General features: G+C 42.7%; 2 pseudogenes across 2 annotated transcripts; one reads left to right on the plus strand and one right to left on the minus strand.

The window, feature by feature from the left end:
• Positions 1-11957: 11957 nt before the first annotated feature.
• Positions 11958-12871, minus strand: LOC308569081 (aminoacyl tRNA synthase complex-interacting multifunctional protein 1 pseudogene; annotated as a pseudogene). The gene has a single exon. The product of its transcript is annotated as an aminoacyl tRNA synthase complex-interacting multifunctional protein 1 pseudogene (transcript).
• A 7647-nt stretch (positions 12872-20518) lies between these two features.
• LOC308568840 (histone deacetylase 1 pseudogene) lies at positions 20519-22325 on the plus strand (annotated as a pseudogene). The gene is made up of 2 exons: positions 20519-21932; positions 22317-22325. The product of its transcript is annotated as a histone deacetylase 1 pseudogene (transcript).
• The last annotated feature ends 2718 nt before the right edge of the window (positions 22326-25043 follow it).

The raw sequence follows: 25043 nt of genomic DNA on the forward strand, positions 1-25043 counted from the left end.
ACCATGAGAGTGGAGACTTTATTTTTGGGTTGCCCACTGCTGAATCTCCAGTCCCAAATTCCTGGTTGATAGTGGGAACTCAGTTGCTATTGAATGAATGAACACATGACTGGCTGAATAGATAACTGAAGGGGAATCCCTGCTGGGCCCTGGGAGGTCATAAACATGGACCACTGTGTTCCCATCTCAGTCCCTTGAGGAGCCAAAAGTAGGAGATAAAAAACCTTATTTACAACTCAATGAGCTCTGCAAGAGATGGGAGGCTCTTACTCCTACTAGGGAGTATATCTCGGGAGGAGAAGGAGAAACCGAGGTCAACGGAGTTTAGCTTGTCAGCCTGAAGTCATCAAGCTGTTTTTACCTTAACCATCTGAAGGGTTACCTAGCATTCATCTCACGCGTGTCTGGTCCAGGCCTCTTTCTCCTAAAAGACCGAATGCAAAGAGCAAAATAGGCTGGGGCTGTCAGGTGCTCCTGGAACTCCCTGTAAGCCAAGGAGACCGTCTGAGGGTCACCTCTCAGAGCACAGATCCTGTGGAGCTCACAGGCTGCCACTGTCCTGGGTCACATGATCTCCAGCCTGTGTGTCTGCTTCACTCCCATTTAGTCTCAACCTGCCTGGGTCCCGGTGGAAATCTGTTTCAAAGCTGGATGAGTGACCTTCCTACAACCTGCCTGGTGGGTTTCCTTCAGTAGTTACTCATCAGCAGCACCCTCTGGACAGAGATTGTTAGGCATTTCTTTCTCACTGTGGTTCCTAGAAAAATGCTTGGCCAAGAGGAGTTGTTAGTAAATGGTAAGTACATGAGATGTTCCTGTGTGTGATGCAGAGTTGAGAGGAAGCTGCCTGTTTTCAGTTACTTTTACACTTGGCCTTCCTGCTCTCATGCTGTCCTAATGTTTCCCACGACTTTAAGTCAGTTTTGCTCTATTTCTTCACCTTTCTGACTCTGTCCAGTCTCCCATATCCTTTGTTTCTCCCGCTTCCATATGGTGGCGCAGTGCTTAAGCCACAGTTTTGGGTCTCAGCAAGAATCTAAACCCATGAACACTTTGATCATTTCAGTCCTTGTCAGCTAGCCTGGAGCTTACTTGCTTTCATTTGTCAAGTTCCACCTACCATCTGCCTGTCCACTCGGTGGCCCCCACTCATTGCTTCTGCAGCGTGTATACAGAGGTCCTGGAGGTCGCACGTTGTGCTGGGTGCTGGAGGTAACAAAAATGAAAACAGCAGTGACTGTCTCCATGGATACCTCAGTTTCCTGGGAAAGAGAAAGGTAAGTAGATGAATATAATGCAGTGAAATTGTTATGTTATTGTAGAATACAATAGGAGCCCCCAAAGAGAACTACTGGGTCCATGAAGGGGGGGATAGTGGGGAAACATAATGGTATCAGAAGGGCTTTGGAGAGAGCAGTGCCTGTTGTCTGGGCAGTCGGGGGGTGGGGGGCAGGCATTTTGGATAGAAGAAGGTTAGGGAACTCCACCAATCCTAAGTGACTGGAACCAAGAGGTAGGACATCTGGACACTCATGCTGTGGCAAACAAAGTATTTAAGTTTTTAAGCTTCGTAACTTAAACATTCCCTCCCCACCAAGTCTGTAGGGAAGTTAATAGAGTAGCAATACAATAGACACCCACATACCTTTCACTTAGATCAATTAAATGTTGATATTTTGCCACATTTGTTTTCTATGAACCATTTTTTTTCTTGAACCATTTGAGTCAGTTGCATTATCACCATACTTTACCCTTACGTACTTCCACACCTCTAAATACTTATACAGCATTGCCCTTACGTACTTCTATACCCTTACACCCCTAAGTATACAGTATTACCTTACACAGTTCCACACCCTTAAATAGTTGTACAGTATTTCTTGATTAATGACATTCCCTTACACAATTATGGTATGCTTTGTCAATCAAGATATTTAACAATTGAGAGAATACAGTTAACTAATATGTTGCCCATATTCGGATTTCCTCAATAGTCTCACTAATGCCCATGATAGCTATTTGTGAGTTTCAGCTTTTTAATGCCATCAAGTTCTGGGTACCCTTGTCCCATCTCTGATCTGAACTCTGTCCCTTGTCCCATTCCTGAGCCTCATCTCTTTCCCAAACCCCACCGATGTCCATTCATGGTCCTCAGATTGATCTCTATGGCATGAGCCACCTCTGCTAACTCCTGCTTAGTTGTTAAAACATGAGATTCTAGATTTCGTATTTACCTCTTCCTTTCTCTGCAGTCAAAAGCATGAATAATCCCAACTAACCAGATATTTATAACTTTCAACTAAAAAGATGCCTGTTAAACATGAGTGCCGTAAGATCCAGGTTGTGGCATGATTGATAGACTATCAGGCTCCCACCAAGCATCTCCCTCCCCTCTCATCTGGGAACATAGTCATCAAGGGAGGAACCCGTGACCACTGGAATGCAGACACACACACACGCACACACACTTGACCTAGTCTTACTGCTTGTGTCAGATCAGTTTCCGCAGAACACTGAGGCTGCCGCCCTAAAAGTCCTCTGAATTTACCGGTCAGGCTGAATAGGTGATACAGTTGCTCTTAACGACACAGTCAGCACTCAGTTTTGTGCAATGAATGAAACACAAATGGTTGGGGAAGCCAGGCATTGACTGGACAGCAGGCAGCAGGAAAAGAAACTGGGATTTGTTACAGCTATGTCTTTACTAATTTGTGTTGCAGTGGGAGTAGGAGAAAGCAGGTACACTAATACTGAGCAGAGAGGGTTGTGATGGGGAAATTCATCTTATCCCTTATCTTTCTTTGTGACATCTCTATAGTAACTTTAAAAATATTTCTACATCTTAAAATTTTAATTTGTATATATATATGTATATATATATATTTAATATGTCTATATTGATTTCAGAGAGAGGAAGGGAGAAAGAGAAAGAGAGATAGAAACATCAATGATGAGAGAGTCATGCACGTCCCCGACTGGGGGTCGAGCCCGCAACCCGGGCATGTGCCCCGACCGGGAATCCAACCCTGATCTCCTGGATCCTAGGTTGATGCTCAACCGCTGAGCCACGTTGGCCAGGCTAATTTGTATATATTTTTAAATCCTTGCCTGAGGATATGTTTTTATTGATTTTAGAGAGAGAGGATCATCGATGTGAGAGAAAAACATCAATCGGCTGTCTCCCATGTGCGCCCCAACTGGGAATGAAATCCGCAGCCTAGGTATGTGCCCTGGCCTGGAATCAAATCCACAGCCTTTTGGTGTAGGGGTGACACACCAGGCAGCTGAGCCACCCGGCCAGGGCTAATTTGCATTTTAATCAAAGTAAACTTTGTCATTCACTCACTCACCTTCGGGCCGCACTTTCTGCTTTACTCTAGCTTGTTCTGTACACCTGCTCTCTGATGGGTTCTGGGCCTTCCCCTCACCACCGCCCTTGGGAATCCTCTGCGCCTCTCCTCTGTTCCCTGGATCCCATGCCTTCCTCTTTCTCCGCTATTTCCTTAGCACAGGGGCGGACATCCCCGGGCAGCTCCTTGAGAAAGGGTATATAGGAGGTAAGATGGTTTACTTCTTGCACATTTAAAATAACTTTGTCCTCACATTTAGTTGACAATTTGGCCAGGTGTTTGGGTCAGAATTTCCCTCAAATTCTTGTAGGCATTGTCCCATTTCTTCTGGGTTCCAGTGTCGCCATTGAGAAGTTTGATGCCATTTGGGTTCTGTGTGTCACCTTTTATTACTTATTTATTCTCTCTGGAGGTGTTTAGGATGTTTTTTCTTTGTCCCAGCATTCTGAAGTTTCACAGTGGGATGCCTTGGTCTATGTGTTTATGTTCATTTTGTTGGCACTTGGTGGGTTGTATCAATCTGGAATGAATACTCTCAGTTCTAGAAAATTTTCTTATTTATTTTATAAGTTTGTCTTACCTTTTTGTTCCTCTTCAGGAAATCCTATTATTCTTTGTCTTTTTCTGGGAGATTTCATTAACTCCTCCAACCTTTCTTTTGAAATTTTAATTTCTGTTATCGCATTTTTATTATCAAGGCCTCATCCTTAATCTCTCAATATTCATTTTTTAAAAAGTTTCCTTGTTTTGTTTCTTGGCTGCAATATCATCTCTTATCTCTTTTTTAATGTTATCAGTAATTTCAAAAGATATTTTCTTCAGTTTCCTCTTACTTGTCTTCTCTACAAGTTCCTTTTCTGTTTGGTCTCTGTATCTCACATTAGCTTTCCTCAGACATCTAGTGATACTTGACTATCTTTCATTAGGAAATGCTCACTGGGGAGTTTGTGTGCATCAGTGGGACTCTTCTACTGGCGGGCTTTGCTGAGGGTGATCAGGTGGGGACCTGACTGCTTCGTTGGGAGGACCTTAAATGCCAGTGTCTGTAGATCATCTCACTTGGTCATGCTCAGTTTCCTCAACAGGAATCTTCTTATCTCTTGTCTATTTCAGCCTGGCTGCTGGTGTTTCATACGGGGTGAGGCAAAAGTGGGCTTACAGTTGTGAGTATGTGAAACACAGAGTTTATTCTTGTATTCTTGTTTATTAATTGTATTATTTTCCATACGGAAAACTGTAAATCTGCTTTTGCCCCACCCTGCATATAAACCCACAAGAATAAAGACAGCAGGAGATGAGATATCAACAAATATTGTTGTTTGAAGCTTGGAAAGGTGAAAATTTGAAGCTTGGATGGATGGGGGTAGGAATTCCCCTGCCCAGTATATTGTTTTCAGCATAAAATTGCACTCTGGTGCTCAGTCTTGCCTGGTGTTCCCAGGAAGTGAACTACGGCAGAGGTAGTTGCCTGGCTGTGCAGACTGGGGGGAAAGATCTGCTGCCTTTAAGGATTATCAGCAAATTCTCCAGTGTCCAGTCCTGCTCTGTGCTTGTGCCTTCCCAGGCAACTACTGGGGCCTTCACTTTCTGAGCCTTTCCAGGATTCTGTGTCAGGGATTGGCTTGCTTGTTGAGTTTTATAACTCCAGCTCTGCCCTGCTCCATGCACCCACTTTTTCATCTTTTTCTTTTTTTAATTGATTTTAGAGAGAGGAAGGGGGGGGGAGAGAGAGAGAGAGAGAGGGAGAAAAACATTAGTTGGTTGCCTCCCGCACACACCAGGACCAGGTATTGAACCAGCAACCTGGGTATGTGCCCTGACTGGGGATGGAACCCGCCACCTTTTGGTATACGGGACAATGCTCTAACCAACTGAGCCACACTGGCCAGGGCTAGTTTTTCATCTTTGTCTAATCTATTAAGGCTGTTATCACCTTATTGCTTCCAGGCGACAACATTTGTTGACCTCTCTCATCTGCAGTTGTCATGTTTCCCGCTGTCTTTATTCTTTTGGGTTTATATGTTTAAAAAAATCCACTACTGTTATAGTGTCATTAGAAGGGGATGGAGATAAAGGTGTGCTTGATCCTCCATTTTTTTGAAGACTCTGCAGTATCTCCTTGGACTGAGCAGTAGTGCCCTCATCCTGGTTATAAAGGCCAGCTTTCTCAGGAACAGTAAAGAGTGGATGTATGTATCATTTTGGGAGTAAAAATGGCAGATGCCAAACTTTTGTGTGTTTATTTTGTGTATTGTGTGGTCTGTGTTTGAGGCAGACTGTAGGGACGTCTATACAGCGCTATTCCTCCTCCTGTCCTTGAGCGACGCTCCGCTCTTCACTATGAGGAGTGAGGTCCACTGGTCAAGAAGGCTCCAATTCTTCTTGAGATCCTTCCCTTCTGTGCTCATGGACCACAGATTAGAGAGATCACACTGGGGTGTGCTTTGGCTCAGTCTGAGTCTTGTGAGAACTAAAGTGGGAACTATCTGGGACTTGGGAAACAAGATTGTTATTAGCACCAAGGTAAAACTTCCTTATCATTTGAAGTGTGGTGTCTACAAGACCGAGGACAGGATTAAAGGAGAGAGCTCTGTGGCAGGCCACTGGAAGCCTCCCTCCAGGTTAGCAATGGGCTTGGTAAGCAGCTCCCTTTAGAAGCAGTCATTCTGCAGTAGAAGTCCAGACCCTATGGGATGGGATGCGATCTTCTGTGCATTAAACCCAAAGGCACATCACAAATCAGTGGCAGAGATATTCCAGTCAATTAAGCTTTTTCTGTCCAATCCCTCAATAGAAAATCCTAAAGTTGTGAATGTGTTAGAAATATTCCTGGCACAAAGGCCTTTGCCCATCTCTCTCCTCACAGGCATTTCAGATAATGACATTTGTCAGTTATCCTGATGAATGTTTGACCTGACATACTCTGGTTCTTCAGGCTCCTCTTCTTGTTAACATACTCTGTCTTCAGTTAGAACATTTATAACATTTACATTACATTTGCTTTTCTTAATCTTGTCTCAGAGTTTTCTTGCTCAGGTTACATTATATAGAACCCAAGGTATTTCCAGTATTCCAGTCACAGATTCATAATGTCATAGATGGGACAAGCTTCTTACTTAATCCTTCACTTTTATTTATTTTTATTTTTATTTTTTAAAAATATATCTTTATTGATTTCAGAGAGAGGAAAGGAGAGGGAGAGAGAGAGAGAGAAACATCAATGATGAGAGAGTCATTGATCGAGCCCATAACCCAGGCATGTGCCCTGACCTGGAATTGAACCCCGATCACCTGGATCCTAGGTCGACGCTCAACTGCTGAGCCACACCCGGATGGGCAATCCTTCACTTTTAAATTCACACCCTGTATTAAATCCAAACTAAATGAACTGAACCGAAAACTATTTCCTTGTAAACTGTTTGCATGATTAAATATCATTATTTGAGTGACACCATATCACTTGGAATTTCATTAGGAAGTTTTCTAGCTACCAACTCTTTTCTCAGGTTCTGGAGTTTCCAAAAACCTATATGTCCCTTTCTAAGTCTCTAATTCAAGTTTCTCAGAAACTTTGTTTTTATAATACATTATAGCTAAGTTTAAGCTTATATAGTCACTTCCAAATGACCAAAATTCCAATAACTTTATTCTCAGCACATGCACAATTTTAGCCAATATTACAAATAATTCTTGCTCCTAAGAGTTTGGATTATATTCAGGCATAATCCAAACTCTTAGAAGGAAGAATTATTCAGTTATATCTCTCTCACACACAGAGACACATGGATTTTATCCATTAGATAGAGCCAGAAAGAAAAGAAATTTATTTAATTTTTTCTTTTTTAATCATCACCCAAGGAAATTTTTTCCATTTCTTTTCAGAGAGAGTAGAAGGGAGAGAGAAAGAGAAACATCAATGTGAGAGAGACACATCAATTGGTTGCCTCGCACATGTGCCCTGACCAGGGCAGGGATCAAACCTGCAACCAAGGTACATGCCCTTGACCGGAATAGATCCCGGGACCCTTCAGTTGACCAGCTGATGCTCTAACCACTGAACAAAACCGGCTAGGGCAGAAATCTAATTTATTGAATTCTCTATATTTAACCATTCCATTTAAAGACAAAATTAGGAAGACAAAACCAAAATAAAATAAATCTACCCCACTTGTTGCATTCTTTCTTTGAGATACTTAATAGTTTAGTCGATCTACTTCTGTAAACATAAAGGTACCAATGCTTATGGATTTACCTAATCCACCTATTATTGCTTTTAATTTAGAATCATTCAAGAGTTTTCTACAAGGCATTTTTCTTTTATAAACATTTCCTAGACTTTACTCTTACATAAAATACTTGGGATTTAAAAAGAATTCTGGAGTTTTGAAATTGACAACAGCGTCGTCCTCAGCCCTACCCAGCTAGTTTCACCCAGGTGGAGTCATGGTTGTCTGCAGCCCACAGAGCCTCAGGCTTTCCAATGTTTCCTTGAAAATCTGATGTGATATTGACTGAAAAAGAATCAAGAGCCTTGGGGAGCTGTAGATCCTAGTGAGCCCCAAAAGCTCTTCATAATCAGCTGACCATGGAAGCCTATTGAAGAGCTGCAGGAGGTTCAAGGGTTGATCAAATGTCAAATTGTCACTCCTGCCCCTCTGAGGAGTGCTCTCTGAATCTGCTGTGCACATTTCTATACACATCAGACTATGGAAGCCAGGTTCCTGCTCTAGTTTGAGGTTTCCTACATTTTTGGATTCTGAATGAATAATTTTATTTTGTTTCAAAGTTGGCCAAGCAATACTCACATAGTTCTAAAAGTTTAATGTTGTTAATTTGAAATTTTACCATTAGTTAAAAAAAAACTATGCATCTTTGATTGGCATCTGATTATTTTTCTTTAAATGTATGATGATTTTAAAATTAGACTGCCGCCTGGCTGGGCGTGGCTCAGCAGTTGAGCGTCGACCTAGGATCCAGGCGATCAGGGTTCAATTCCCGGTCAGGGCACATGCCCGGGTTGCGGGCTCGATCAATGACTCTCTCATCATTGATGTTTCTCTCTCTCTCCCCCTCTCCTCTCTCTGAAATCAATAAAGATATATTAAAAAAATAAAAAAATAAAATTAGACTGCCTTCTGTAATAAAATACAGGATCAAATCATTTTCTTTTCACAATCTCTGTACTTTTCTTTTTTGGTCAAGAGACTCAATAATTAGGTATCAGCTTTAAGTCTCAGCTTAACACCCTATAGTGGAATAGTTAACTTTCTTTTTATTTTGAAAGATTTTGAGCTAAAAATAGCCCGACTTTCAAACAATAAATGTATTTTCTAACCATAAAAATCAAGAGTGGGAAGGTGTTGCCCTGGCCAGTGTGGTTCAGTTGACCAAGAGGTCACTGGTTCGATTGCTGGTCAGGGCACATGCCTGGGTTATGGCTCAGTTCCCAGTAGGGGGTGTGTGAGAGGCAGCTGATCAATGTTTCTCATCAATGTCTCTTTCTCTCCCTTCCTCTCTCTCTAAAATCAAAAACATTTAAAAATTTTTCTTTTTAAAAAGAGAAGGAAGTTGTCAATAACTGTGCTGTAATTATTTATTAATTCATCTGTTTATTCATTTGTTTATTTTGTGGTCTATATGTAGCCTGGAAGTCTGCTGAAACCTCCTCGCCTCTTTTATTTTAGGTTGTAATTCCATGAACCACCCCCTAAATTCCAAGGTTTGGATATGTTCAAAGTTCTCAAGATTTCCTTCTTTCTTTTTTTTTGTAAAATTAAAAAATATATCTATATCTTTATTGATTTCAGAGAGGGAGAAAAACATCAATGATGAGAGAGTCATTGATTGGCTGCCTCCTGCACACCCCTGACTGGGGATTGAGCAACCTGGGCATGTGCCCTGACCGGGAATTGAACTGAGATCTCCTGGATCCTAGGCAGATGCTCAACTGCTGAGCCACGCCCGGCCAGGCCTCAAAGTTTCTTTAAAAACCCATGGACTTATAGTCTGAATATATCATCTTAAGTAATTCCCTCTGAGGAATTCATACAGCTGTGAAAAGAATAAAATCTTCATCCCTTTACCCTGTTACATCTCCTCCTGAAAAAATATTTTTGAGCATTATAAGATTACTACACAAATTCTTTCCCTGGCCTGGCTGGGTGTGGCTCAGCGGTTGAGTGTCGACCTAGGATCCAGGCGATCGGGGTTTGATTCCCGGTCAGGGCACATGCCTGGGTTGCAGGCTCTACCCCCAGTCAGGGGCATGCAGGAGGCAGCCAATCAATGACTCTCGTCATTGATGTTTCTCTCTCTCTCTCCCTCTCCCTTCCTCTCTCTGAAATCAATAAAGATATATTAAAAAAACAGATTCTTTCCCTGAAGTGTAGGTGAGAAGACAGAACACAGTATTTACTTATGACCCCTGGACCTCATCCAACTCAGTCCACTACTTCCCTTCCCTGTCAAAGAGTTGGACAGAACCCTTCCCTAAGGCCCACTTTCAGGTATTATTTCCTGGTTCTTCGTGGTTGTTTAGAAATGGGTTAAAAAATTTCAACTCTTCTCCATGATATCTCCTCTGCAAAATCTATACTACCTGTCAACATATATCTCTGATGGTATATATTTGTCCATGTTGGATGGAGGCTGAAAGAAAACTCAGTGAAGGGTGACTCGGAGAACAGAGAACTAATAATTTTCTTTTTCTTTATTACCATATTGGATTTGCTTAGGGGTGCCACCTGTATCTTGACATCCACAAAGTAGAATGCTATTGGTTGGACATATGCAGTTTGTCCCTCATATGCCTGTGCCTATATAGTTCTGTCTCATAAGGCAAGTGGCCTGTTATCTCTGTCAACCCTTTTTGCTACAGGGACTGGGTTGGCTCTTCTCTCCAGGCTTCTCCTTCCTCTCCTTGGCTTCTGCATGTTTTCTCTGCTTATCAATTATGATAATGAATCATCTCAAAACTTAGTGACTTAAAACATTAATAATTATTTTAGTGACTTAAAACATCAGTGCAGTGACTTAAAACATTAGTGACTTAAACATGAACCTAGTGTCCTAAAACATTAACTTAGTGACTTAAAACATGATCTTAGTGACTTAACATTAACCATCATTTATTGTTATCTTTCACAGTTCTGGTGACTCAGAGGTTATTCTCACTTAGGGGGTCTCCTGTAGCTGCAGTCAGACGTGGCTGAGGCAGGAGTCATCTCAAAGGCTTCGCCATTCACAGGCATGGTGGTCAATATTGCCTGTTGGCTGCTATCTCAAGTTTGGGCTGTTGGCCAGAACATCTATATGTAGCCTCTTCATGTGGCCTGGGCTTCTCACTGCATGGTGGCTAGGTTGTCAGAGCCACAAGCCCATGATAACAAGGTGCAAGGCAGAGCATAACATTTAACCTCGTTTGGAAGTCCACTGCATCGCTTCCATTGTATTCCATCGGTTTAGGTGGTCACAGAAGTCCAGACAAGACACAAGAAGGGGGAATCTAGATTCACCATTCGATGAGAGGAGTGTCAGTATTATAAAAGAGCATGTGGGATGTTATATATTATTGTGGAAATATTTGGAAAACAATCTGTCACAGTTCATGTTTTTTTAAAAAAATGTATGTTTTTATTGATTTCAGAGAGAGTAAGGGAGAGGGAGAGAGAGATAGAAACATCAATGACGAGAGAGTCATTGATCTGCCTCCTGCACGCCCCCTACTGGGGATTGAGCCCGCAACCCAGGCAGGTGCCCTGACCAGGAATTGAACCGTGATCTTGTGGTTCATGGGTTGGCACTCAACCACTGAGCCACACTGGCCGGGCATAAAATATGTTTTTATTGATTTTTTTTTTTTTGAGAGAGAGAGAAAAGAGGGGGGAGAAACATCAATGGGAGAGTGAAACACTGATTGGTTGCCTCTCATACGCACCTGGACTGGGTATGTGCCCTGACTGGGAATCGAATCACGACCTCCTGGTTCATACATAAGTAGACACTCAACCACTGAGCCATGCCAGCTGGGCCACAGTCCATCTTTTGATCACAAGTCACATCCCTCCCACATGCAAAGTATATTCAACCCCTTCTCCAAGTTGAATTCCACTATGGCATCAGTTTAAAGTCTAGGATCTCATCTAGATGTGGATGAGGCTTCTTGGGTGTGGTTTCTCAGGCGCAGCTACCTGATTTAGTTTAGGTCTATTGCTGTGAAGTTACTGTGGCTCTTGGTTTTATCCTCTAGACTCTTACTCTTCTAAACCATTTTTTTTTTTTTAAACAGTAGCCTATGTTTGTAGGTGACTAGTTTTCTTAGCCTGATTCTTTTTTTTTTTTAACTTTTTATTTTTTTTAAATCCTCACCTGAGGATATTTTTTTCCATTGCTTTTCAGAAAAAGTGGAAGGTGGGGGGAGAGAGAGAGAGAGAGAAACCTAAATGTGACAGAGACACATCAATTGGTCGCCTCCTGCGCGAGCCCAGACCAGGGCTGGTGATCAAGCCTGCAACAGAGGTACATGCCCTGGGCCAGAATCAAGCCTGGGACCCTTCAGTCCCCAGGCCGATGCTTTAACCACTGAGCCAAACCGGCTGGGGCTAAACCTTATTTTATTTCACTGTTGGTCATGGCTTGAGCCATGCACACTCTTCCCTTTCACCTCATAGGGAGCTGCTTTGTAAATAGCCACACGCTCATCATTAGTGTCAAGACCAGGCTGGGGCTGCTCCCAAATCTTCTCCTTAGGATTCAACTCCTGGTCAGGGTCTCCAGGAAAAGCATCAAAGTGATTCTGTCTCAAGAACAGGCCCAGAGGAGGTGCCAAGACTTCGGCTTCCTGTGGTGAGCTGGCGCAGGCCACCATTGCCAGAGACAGCGCTCCCCCCATCTTCGCAGGTTTTAGGTTACAAAGAAAAATCGCTGTCTGATTTCGCACCTGGTTCGAGGAACTTACTCCCCAGGCTACTCCTGGGCCACTTCGCCAGCACCCACGTCTGCTACAGGCAGGGACTGCGTCACTGACGGGACAACCGCTTCCATGACGCAGACGGGGGGCATCCCCTGGCTCAGAGTCAGCACTTCCTGCTACTGATGGCTGCTTTTTCTCTTTTCTCTCCTTCCGTGTCAAGTCTCTCTTTCACCTTCTTTTCTTCTCCCGTCTGTTCTTTGGCACCGGAAGATACGGTTGTGAGCGGTATAGACTGTATCACAGTTTCAGGAACTGGAATTAGCTTCAATGGAGTACCAGCTGGAAACGGTATTTGTTTCACTCCATTTAAAATTTCTGCCTGAATTAGCTCTTGCTTTAATTCTACAATTTCTTTCTTCACTTTAGCATTTTCAACTCAAAGTTTCTTCTCTTCTCTCAAAGTGGCCTACAAAATTGCTTTTTTCCTTAAGAAGAGCAACTTGCTGCTTAAGATGGTCAATGATTTGTCTGCCTCTGCACCTTTCTGTTCCAGTCTCTTCATAACAGCATCATTGGTTGGCATTTTTGCCAAGAAATGGCAGAAAGTCATGAATCAGCAGCCCGGGGCACCTGAGCAGCCTCAGCCGGTGGGAGCAGGTAGGCACAGCCTCCCGCACACGGCAGCAGTGAGCTAGGCTGATTCTTGCCCATAGAAGTTTGCAGGTGCAAAGTTCTCTTTTCTATTTGTACTGTTTCTGTTCCTTTCAATTCAAGCTTATATAGATATTAAAAAATTTTTAAAAACTGATTTTAGAGAGAACGGAAGGGGGAGAGAGAGAGAGAGAAACATTGATTTGCATTCCCATTTAGTTATGCATTCATTGGTTGATTCTTGTATGTACTTTGAACAGAAATTGAACCCACAACCTTTGCATATCAGGACGATGCTCTAACCAACTGAACTACCCAGCCAGGGCCAAGCTTATATATATATTTTGAAACCTTGTGGGTGTTGTATGTATTAGTTATAATACAACCTATTAGACAAAAATCTGTATATAAATTTCTTTGCAATAACCCCTTTTCTAGCTTGGACTCCTTGTCCTGAAGATTCTTAAAAGCCCTATTGTTTTACTAGAGAAATTTTGTTAGATATACCTTTGAGATCTTTAAAAGGCCTTTGTCTGTTTGAAGCACCACCTTAAATCTTCCTGAGGTTTTAAAAAACAGTTTTATAGTTATGCCTCTGGCTTGATTTTCAGAACATGTTTTCCTGAAAATGCCCTGGATTTGACCTCTGCTCAGAAACCATTTCTTAGTTTTGGCATTGTTAGTCATTTGGAGTGACTGAGCAAAAAAACAGTTTTATTTTGAACTCTGCAAGTCCTAGATCATTCATGTGTAACATTTCATCTTTAACTAATCTCTTTCCTCTTGCAGTTTACCATAAGCAGTGAGAAATCAAGTGGTACTATTAAGATTTTGCCTAGAAATCTCCTTAGATTACTGAGTTTATTAGCTACATTTCCTACTTTTCATGTTACTGCAAGAGACAAAGTTTCCACTATCACCTAACAATGTTAGATACATAACAAAATTTCCCTTGGGCACATAATTCTTTTCCTCCAGTTTCCAAGAACACTTCTCTTACTTTCCTTTAAGCCCTCACCAACAACCTTCTAGAAGCACTTGAGGCCTTTACTAACATTCTCCTTAAGGCCCTTTAGGCTTCTCCCCAACACCTGGTCCTAAAGCCAATGCCACATGCTTTTGGTTTCAGCAGCACCCCACTCTTGGTGCCAAAATCTTCTCTGGGTACCTAATAAATCACCAGCACTTGGAGGCTTAAAATATTGACAATATTTTATTATTATCTCTAATGGTTCTGGGAGTTACCTGGGCGAGGTGGTTTCTCACTTGGGATTTCTCACTTGGGATCTCTCATTATATTCAGGTTGTGACTGGAACTGGAGTCATCTTGAAAGCTTCCTTACACATCCAATGGTTATCAGCTGAAACACCTACATGTGGCCTCGCCTGTGGCTTGGGCTTCCTCACAGCATGGTGGCTGAGTTCCAAGAGAGCAGGTGGAAGGGAGTGTATGAAATGTTTATGACCTAGCATTGCAAGTCACAGATGTCATTTCTGTTATACTCTATTGGTTGAGGCAGTCACAAGGGCCCAGTTAAGAGTGAGGAGACTGAACATACAGTGCATCTCTCAATGGGAGGAAAGTCAATGAAGCAGCTATGTTTGGAAAATACAGTGTTAGGTGGGCTCTGATGGCTTTCTTGATTTAAGCTGCAGGGTGTGAAAGAATTTACAGAGAGGAGTAACTGAGCAAAAAGGTTTATTCACTTTCCAAGGGAGGAAAGGGGCTGAGAGCTATAGAGAGCAAGCCCTATCTCCGTGAGGGACTGAGGTTTTTAAGGCTGTTTAAAGGTTAAGGTGGGGCTCTGAGATGGAGCCAGCAGCTGTGTCTGGTAGCATGATAAACTTAGGTAAGATGGGGGCTCTGGGGAGGAGCTGGCATCAGTGGGGTCCAGATGTACATGTTCTATTCCTTGGGTAGGGTGTGACCATATCTAGAATAGACTTAGAGTTGGGTGGGGTGAGTAGTGGAAATTTACTGTGGGTTAAGTAGAAGACCTATGGTCTTAGACGGGTCCTGGGTCAGTGTCTGAAACAGTGTGTCACAATGTCCAAGGGAAAGTCTTAATCACAGGTGCCATCCTTGCTACAATCAAAACCAAAGGGCAGCTGCATACTTGGCTTATTTGATACTCAAAACAGATAATTTTTAACACCCTTAAATTAATTTTAGTAATCATGAATCAAAAAGAATAATTATAATAATCATGGCTAGAAAATAATGAGACAGTGAGAATTTTCTTTTATTGAATTTTGTCTACATAATCATGCCAGGACAATTTTTAAAAATTAAAAGTTAAAAAATTACAATAGCCCAGCCGGGTGTGGCTCAGCGGTTGAGCGTCGACCTAGGATCCCGGCGACTGGGGTTCGATTCCCGGTCAGGGCACATGCCCAGGATGCCCGGGTTGAGGGCTTGATCAGTGACTCTCTCATCATTGATGTTTCTATCTCTCTCTCTCCCCCTCTCCTTTCCTCTCTCTAAAATCAATAAAGATATATTTTTTAAAAAATTACAATAAAAAAGTTATGGATTCATACTTTGTTTTAAAAATTTTTTATTCATTTCTTTTTTGAAATGATTATTTTTTCAATGTAAATGCTTATTTTCTTATATTTTGTTGTTGCATAGTTAATGGCCTTCTCCACATTTTCTGTGCTCAATCTTCAAGCAACAATTTATTTATTTATTTATTTTTAAATATATCTTTATTGATTTCAGAGAGAGGAAAGGAGGGGGAGAGAGAGAGGTAGAAACATCAATGACGGGAGGGTCATTGATCGGCTGCAGCCTGCAAGCCTGGCATGTACCCTGACCGGGAATTGAACCCTGATCGCCTGGATCCTAGGTCAACGCTCCACCGCTGAGCCACGCCCGGCCGGGCTTCAAGCAACAATTTAAAGCTCGGTGCTTCGCTGTGTATTGTTTAAGGCTGATTACAGCTGTTTGCAAGTAGTTTGTGTCTGATGAATTGCACTTAAAAATTCACAGCAGTGAAGGAGAAACAAGATGGTGGCGTAGGTAACAGCTGCACCCGCATCAAAATTACAACTAAAATACAGAACCACCATCACTCAGAGTCTCCTGAAATCTGGCTGCACAGAAGCCCTACAACCAGGGAACTGAAGCAGCACTGAGACCGGTAGGAGGGGCGGGGACGCGGGCGGATTGGGGCTGAATCCCAGAGACACGGCGGAGGGCCCACACCCGCTGCCATGGGGTAAACCTGGGAGGGCATCTCGGTGGTGGGGGTTTCCTGGAGGAGCCAGGGATCCCAGCCACACAGCAGGCCCCCAGCCCAGGGCTCCGGGGCCAGGAAGAGAAATTCCCACAACTCCAGGCTGTGAAACCAGCGGGGACTGTCGCTGAGGGTCGCGGAGGCTGCGGGAGCCCCAGGCTTTCCTCTCAAGGGGCCCGCGCACGGACTCACTCGGACGCTCCCTCTGAGCCCAGCGCCGGGAGCAGCCTGAAAGGACCTGGGACACTGGGGAGGAACTAACCTGCCTGAAATCTGGGGGAGAGGTGGAGGGGCGGCTTCCTCCCAGGCAGAAGGGCTGGCAGAGGCCATTGCTCCCTTGGCGAGTCCTCCCCACACACAGCCGGCAGGCAGGCACCATGTTTGAATCCCCAGCACATGACTCACACCTTTGGCCCCGCCCCGTGATTCCCGGTGGCCCCGCCCCTCCCCACCTGCCGCTCATCCAGGCCATTTCCAGGGACTTTTCTGTGCAAGTGGCCTCTCGAGCCTCATGCTTAGAACTTTCCTAAAATCTCTCAAACAAGCAGCAGCGGACCCCATACGGCTTGATAAGTGGCTCCAGGCCTGGCACTAGCGGCAGCCTGCACTGGCTCATAGCTTGGCCTCTCCTGGGCAATGCCAAGCCCAGCACAAGTAGAAGCCAACTATGGTTTGCTGTGTAGCTCATGCTGGGTGGCCCTGGGCAAGGCACTGGCACAGGCTGACTTTGCACCTCTCTGGAGGCCCCAGAGACAGTGCACCCAGTGGTCAGACTTGACCATGCTGGATTACAACCCTACCACATCCACGAGTGACACACTCAAGGGGCTCTCTTGGTGAACACTAAAGCTCCACTGAAGTAAATCCTGCTCCATAGGGGTGTCTCCAGCACAGCAGCTCTTTGGCTGTAGTTGCAGCTGGTCCTCACAGTGGATTGGCCAGGGGTTCAATTCCTCCCAGTGATGCCAATAGCAACCAAGGCTCAGCTGTAACAGGACAGTGCACACAGCCCACACAGGGGAGCACCTAGAAGGCCCAGCTCAGGGGACTGGGGAGGTTGAGCCACTGGACCCTACAGGACACCCACTACACAAAGCCACTCTACAAATTCCAGGAGACATAGCATCTCTATCTAATACATAGAAATAAACACCTGGAAGGAGCCAGAATGTGGAGGCAAAGAAACATGTCACACAGGAAAGAACAGAAGAAATTTCTAGAAGAGGAACTAAATGAAATAGATCCAAGCAAGCTAACAGATATAGAGTTCAGAATTTTGTTTATAAGGATGTTTAAGCAGACTATTAGGGAAATAACAGAAAATCGATGACATAATAAAGTACCAATTTGAAATGAAGGCTACAAACTGAAATGAAGAATAATTTGCAGGGAATTGACAGTAGAGTAGAGGATGCTGAGAATCAAACCAGCAATTTGGAACATGAGGAAACAAAAAACACCCAACCAGAAGAACAAAAAGAAAAAAGAATCCAGAAATATGAAGGTAGCATAAGGAGTCTCTGGGATAATTTCAAGCGGCCCAACATTTGTATTATTGGGATACCAGAAGGGGAAGAAAGAGACCAAGAAATTGAAAACCTATTTGAAAAAATAATTACAGAAAACTTCCCCTACCTGGGGAAAGAAATAGACTTACAAGTCCAGGAAGCACAGAGGGTCCCAAACAAGAGGAACCCAAAGAGGCCCACAGCAAGACACATCATAATTAAAATGCCAAAGGTTAAAGACAAAGAGAGAATCTTAAAAGCAGCAAGAGAAAAGCACTTAGTTACCTAAAAGGGAGCACCCATACAACTGTCAGCTGAGTTCTCAACAGAAACTTTGCAGGCCAGAAGGGAGTGGCAAGAAATATTCAAAGTGATGAAAAACATGGAACTACAACGAAGATTACTCTACCCAGCAAACCTATCATTAGAATTGAAGGTCAGATAAAGAGCTTCACAGATAAGAAAAAGCTAAAGGAGTTCATCACCACCAGACCAACAGTACAGGAAAAGCTGAAGGGTCTTCTTTAACAAGAAGCTAATGAGCAAAAGAATCTGACAAGCTAAATAGATCCAGAGACATTGACACATGCAACAGACGATCATATTTCAGAGGAAAGGGGGAAGAGGGGTGGAGGGTGGGAAGAGATTAACCAAAGAAGTTATATGCATATATGCATAACCCATGGACACAGACAATGACGGGGTGAAGGCCTGGGGAGGAGGTGGGAGCGAGGTGGAGGGGGTCAATTGGGGGGGAAAAATGGGACAGCTGTAATACTTTCAACAATAAAGATAAATTTAAAAAAATAAAAAATTAGAATCTTAAAAAAAAAAATTAAAATAAAAAAAAATTCATAGCCGAAAACAAAAAGATAACTTAGAAAAGAAAAAACACATACACAGAGAGTAGGATCTGAGCTGATCCTCTTGTGTTTGCATTAAAAAAAATCAAAGTATACTTCAGAGGTTGAGGTTAAATTTCAAAAATTGTCTTTGATGCTTGAACAGCTTCAAAATGAGTACTCCATCTGACTTGGGCTGGAAACAAAAACTGTATCCAAAGTGAGCTAGAATAATTGTGAACTGTCAGTGAACTTGCTCTTGAAATGAACATGTATAATTATGTTGGGGACTAACTGTACAATAGGGTATTTCAAAGTTAACTTTCAAATAGAATACAGTATTTGTTGAAAATAAGTATAAAAATCTTATGATTACATATATATTTTTCAAAACAACAACTTGAGATATAATTCACATACCACGAAATTCGCCCCTTTAAAGAAAAAGAAGTTTTTAATGTATTTGTGGAGTTATGCAACCATCATGACTATTTATTTTCAGGACATTTTGCAATTCACAAAAGAAACCCCATGTAGACACACCTCAGAGATATTGTGGGTTTGGTTCCTGACCACTGCAATAAAGTAAGTATCACAATAAAGTGAGTTGCAATCTATTTGCTGATGAAGGATCTTGTCTTCAATTTGTAAGAAATGCAACATTTGTGAAGCACAATAAAGTGAAGTGCAATAAAATGAGGCGTGCCTGCATGTGGGGTTTCTTAGCAACTCCTCAGTCTTCCCTTCCCCTCGTACCTTGTAAACAATGAGTCTGTTTCTCTGTTTCTATGGATTAATCTATTCTGGATACTTCACGTAAGTGGAATCACACAATATGTGGCCTTTTGTGTCTGGTTTCTTTCACTTAACATGATGTTTTCAACATTCATCCATTGTATTATTAAAATTTAGCAATGACTTCTGGTAGGCCCAATACAGCCTATCTTTCCCATTGATTACAACTGAAAACCATGAACAAAATACAAAATGCAACTAACTACTTGAGGAGCCTGTAAAGTTAATAATGGCATGCAGGTTGGGAGGGGAGCCAAAATGTGAAAGTCAGCCCTGAGATGACTCAGATATTGGCATTATTAGACAAAGACTTTAAAGCAGCTGTTATAACTATTTCTTGGTAAACGTATTAAATAGAGAGAGATATTTTTCTTGGCAGAATGGAAACTATAAAAAAGAACTAAGTGGAAATTTTAGAACTGAAAAATACAATATCTGAAATAATAACTTCGCTGGAATAGTCCAACAGTGGGATGGAGGTGACAGGAAAAAGTCAATGAACAGTCAGACATTTTCCAATCTGATAAACATAGAGAAAAATATATTAAAAATGCAGTAAACAGAGCCTCAGTGATCTGTGGGACATATCAAAAGGTCTAACATTCACATCATTGAAGTCTCAGAAAGAGATAAGAAATTTGATGCAGAAAACATATTCTGCTAGAGCATCTCATAGAACTAACAGAAATATTTTGCTTACTAGAACACTGGTTTATTATAAAAGGATATAACTCAGGAACAGTCAGATGGAAGGGGTGCATAAGGCAAGGTATGGGGAAATGGCTGGAGCTTCCAAGCCCTCTTCAGGCACCACTCTCCCCAGTCTCCCTGTGTTCACAAATCTGGAAGCTCTTCCAACCCAGTCCTTGGTTTTTATGGAGGTTTTATTACATAGGCAGGATTGATTAATTCATTAGCCATTGATGATTGGTCTAACCTCCAGCCCCTCTCCCCTCCCCAGAGGACTGGAGAGTGGGGCTGAAAGTTCCAACCCTCTAATCAGGTTGCTCCTCTAGCAACCAGCCTCCATTCTTAGGTGACCTAGGGGCTTTCCAAAAGTCACTTCATTAACATAATAAAAGACACTTTTTTGCTCTTATCATTTAGGGAATTCCAAGGGTTTTAGGAGCTCCATGCCTGAAATGGTGAGAAAAACCAAGTATATATTTATTAAAAATCACAATATCAGACGGATGAATGGGAGAGAAGGGAGGTAAGCAAGATGGTGCACACTCAGGGCACCAGGAGGAAACTCTGTTACTACAACTATGACAGGATTTTAGAAATTACTGTTATGGACAAGGCCACCCAATGAAGCCTCATGACCCACAATTTGCTACTTAATTATGGTCTCTGTTGAAAAATGGAAATCTGTCGCTCTCACAAAGCTAATGCTGAGATGACCAACTACCACAATGATGACTGCATGAAATTCTTGCCCTCCATCCGCCCAGATAACATGTCTGAGTACAGCAAACAGCTGCAGGGATTCAGTGTTGGAGAGGACTGTCCAGTACTTGATGGCCTATTTGAGTTCTGCCAATTATCTACTGGTGGCTCTGTGGCAAGTGCTGTGAAACTTAAGCAGCAGATGGACATTGCTGTGAATTGGGCTAGAGGCCTGAATCATGCAAAGAAGTCTGAGGCATCTGGCTTCTGTTATGTCAGTGGTATGGTTTTGGCTATCCTGGAACTGCTAAAGTATCACCAGAGGGTGCTGTCTGTTGACAGCGATATTCACCACTGTGATGGCATGGAAGAAGCCTTCTATACCACAGACCAGGTCATGACTATGTCCTTTCATAAATATGGAGAGTACTTCGCAGGAACTTGGAACCTATGGGATATTGGGGCTGGCAAAGGCAAGTATTATGCTGTTAGCTACCTACTTCGAGATGGGATTAATGACGAGTCCTGTGAGGCCATTTTCAAGCCGGTCATATCTACAGTAATGGAGATGTCCCAGCCCAGTGAGGTGGTCTTACAGTGCGGCTCTGACTCTCTGACTGGGGATCAGTTAGATTGCTTCAATCTGACCATCGAAGGGCACTCCAAGTGTGTGGAATTTGTGAAGAGCTTTAACATGCCTATGCTGATGCTGGGAGGAGGTGGCTACACCATTCATAGTGTTGCCCGGTGCTGGACATACGAAACAGCTGTGGCCCTGGATGCAGAGATTCCTAATGAACTTCTGTGCAACAACTACTTTGAATAGTTTGGGCCAGATTTCAAATTTCACATCAGTCCTTCCAAAATGACTAACCAGAAGCTGAATGAGTACCTGGAGAAGAGCAAACAGCGACTGTTCGAGAACCCGAGAAGCCGAGAACCACGCACCTGGGGTCCAAATGCAGGTGATCGCAGAGGATGCCGTTCCGGAGGAGAGTGGCAGAGGGTGGAGAAGACCCTGACGAGCGCATCTTGATAGTTTCCTCTGACAAATGAATTGCCTGTGAGGGAGAATTCTCCGACTCTGATGAGGAGGGAGAAGGGGCCACAAGAACTCTTCCAACTTCAAAAAAGCCAAGAGAATCAAAACAGAGATTGAAAAAGAGAAAGACCTAGAAGAGAAGAAAGAAGCCACAGAAGAGAAAACCAAGGAGGACAAACAAGAAACCAAAGGGCTAACTGCTCAGGTCAAGCGGCCTGAGCAGACCTCTCCAGTTCTGGCTTTTTGCCAAGTCTCCCACCTTTCTCCTGCAACCCCTCAGATTTTATATTTTCTATTTATGCGTATTTATATAAAAGGTATTAAATATAAATATCCTCAGGGACTAGACAGGAAGCAGGGCACAAGTGCTGGGTAGGCTCTTCTAATAGCTACCTTGCCACCCCTCTCCAGCTTTTAATTTTGAACCACAAAGGGTTCCAGCTCGGGGTGGAAGGGATTCTGTTCTCATAAGCATTCGTAAGACAAAGTCCTGAAGTGCCCATGCCTGCTTAGTAGCTTTGGAAAGGTGCCCTTATTGAGCATTCTAGAAGGGGTGGCTGGGTCTTCAGGGCCCCCCTGTTCTTTACAGGCTCCTTAAGGTAACATCAGCCTTGCCCAGCCAGGCGTGGCTCAGAGGTTGAGCGTCGACCTAGGATCCAGGTGATCCAGGTTCAATTCCCGGTCAGGGCACATGCCCGGGTCGTGGGCTTGATCAATGGCTCTATCATCATTGGTGTTTCTGTCTCTCTCTCTCTCCCTCTCCTTTCCTCTCTCTGAAATCAATAAAGATATATTTAAAAAAAAAAAAAAGGTAACATCAGCCATCTTTACATTGGTTCTATTCTCGTACCTTCCAACCAGCTCCAAGCGATCCAAGAAACTCACACTGCCTGACCTCTGCCCCCCTCCCTTTCCCATTCTGCAGGTAGGGATTGGTAGTTTCCTTTTGGAGATACTGTTTTCATTTTTTAATGAGAATCTTTGTAATAAAATAGTGTATTTCTATACCCTCCAAATAATAATAAATATATCTATTAAGGAAATTAAATTTATAGTTAAAAGCCTTCTGTGGATGAAAAAGGGATTTTATGGAAAGCAACCCCACAGGGTGATCTGATCATATATTCCTAACTGGGCTGGTCATGGTGGGTAGTCACACTCCAGGCATATGAGCTCTTTGCTAAAAGGCTTATCTTTGCCTTAAACAAGTCCTGTCCATTGTTTCTAGGTTTGGACATTTCTTACATTGACACTTCCAACAATAAGAACTGTCTCAGATGGTTTTGCTACCGAACATTGAGGAGAGAAATAATACCAGTTCTATATCTCTTTTGGAAAATAGAAGAGAATACTTCTCAATTTATTTTATGAGGCCAGCCTCGTAATCAAACCCAGGTAAAGATATCACAAGGAAGAAAAACTGCAGACCAGTATCTCCCATGAATATAGAGGGGAAAATCTGTAAGAAAATATCAAATAGAATTCAGCAGTACATAAAAAGTAATAATCATGTCCAAATAGAGTTCATCTTGGGAATGCAAGGATGGTTATACACTTGAAAATCAATCAATGCAATTTACCATTTTAACAGTCAAGGGGAAAAAATCATATGGTCACCTTAATACGTGAAGAAAAAAGCATGTGACAATACCCACTTATGATAACTATCAGCAAACTATGAGTAGGAGGGAACTCAACTAAAATCATACTTAATTATGAAATACTGAATGCTTTCCCCTAACATCAAGCACAAGGGAAAGTTGTCCACTCTCACTGCTCCTATTCAGTATCATATTGGAAGTCCTAGCTAGTGCAACAATGCAAGAAAATAAACAAATTTCAAATGAAGACATGAAAAGGTGCCCAGTATAATTAGTCATTTGCAAAATGTAAATTAAAGCCACATGGCATACCGCTAAACATCTATTAGAATGGCCACCCTACCCCATCCCCAACAAATCTCTCCCAAGCTGACAATACCAAGTACAGGTGAGGATGCAGAACAACTGGTATGCTCATACATTGCTAGCGAGAGACAGGATCTACAAAAGGACAATGGCAAGATTCATATAAAAATATAGATCTCTGACCTGCAACCTCTGGAGCAAGTAGCCACAGAAGCCAAACCACAACCTCTGCAGCAACTAGTCCAGGAAGCCAAACTACAACCTCTGCAACTGACCCCCAACAGTCAACCTTTAGTTAGTAACTGCCAACTTCCCTAATTTTTGTCCCCGCTTGCAATTTAGGACCAACCAGAGAAAGTAAAAAATGCCTCCCTAACCAATCACATAGGATGCCCTGCTGGTTAGCTTGCCTACAGCATTTCCAGGCTAATTGCCTCCAATCAGGAAATACCTAAAGCCCTCCCTTTTTTACACTCTAAAGCTTTCCAACTACTCAAGGGCAGGCAACCTTTGAGTCTCTGCCAAACGCAAGTGATGGTGGCTGACTCCCTTGCTATACAGCAAACTGAATAAATAGCCTCTATTTTTCCTCATTTGGGTGATCTTTGTTTATTTCCACACTGGTGGGAATGTAAAATGGTCCAACCATTATGGAAAATTGTTTGGCAGTTTCTTATAAAGTTAAGCATACACTTTCCATATGATTCAGTGATTCTACTCCTAGATATTTACCCAAGAGAAATGAATACTTATGTTCACACAGCAACCTGTGTGCAAATCTTTATAGTGGCTTTATTTATAATCATAAAAAAAATTATAAACAACTCAATGTAATGGAATCCTGTTTCAGCAGGAGGAACAGAGTGTAGGGTGATCAAGTTCAAGCATATCAAATGTACTTTCTGAAAAGCTCCACTTTCTTGAGGAATGGGGTGCCTAGAGGCTGGTAAACACAAGACATTGAGGTCTTCTGCCACCAGTTATTTCACCAGATAATTTCTTAGGCTCAGTAGCTCTAAGTTCACATAATGATATAGACATAGCTTATCATTGCAACATCCAACCTGAAAGCTATATGACTGATTTCAGTGTAGTCACACAGCTTCCCGGTGTCTTTGCAGTGGATTTCCTAGGACCATAGAAGCTTTTGTGGAATTAGCATCAATCCTTTGGCATAAATTATCCAAAATTTGGCAGTAGTGGAGAGGGTGCATTTCTTGCTCAGGATCAACATATAGTTGGCTATACCACCTTAGTTCAAACTACCCTGGATCGGACATCAAATGTAGCATAATAGTCAATTAAGGACATCCCTGTCCCTTACTTCTAGGGGAAATTTCCTTACTCCCTTCCCCAAATGTGCATGGCCTAGAGGAACCCAAAAGGTTCCCCCAAATTTCTGTGGAAAT

Source organism: Miniopterus schreibersii (assembly GCF_964146895.1).
Source record: "Miniopterus schreibersii genome assembly, chromosome: 16".
NCBI lineage: Eukaryota > Metazoa > Chordata > Mammalia > Chiroptera > Miniopteridae > Miniopterus > Miniopterus schreibersii.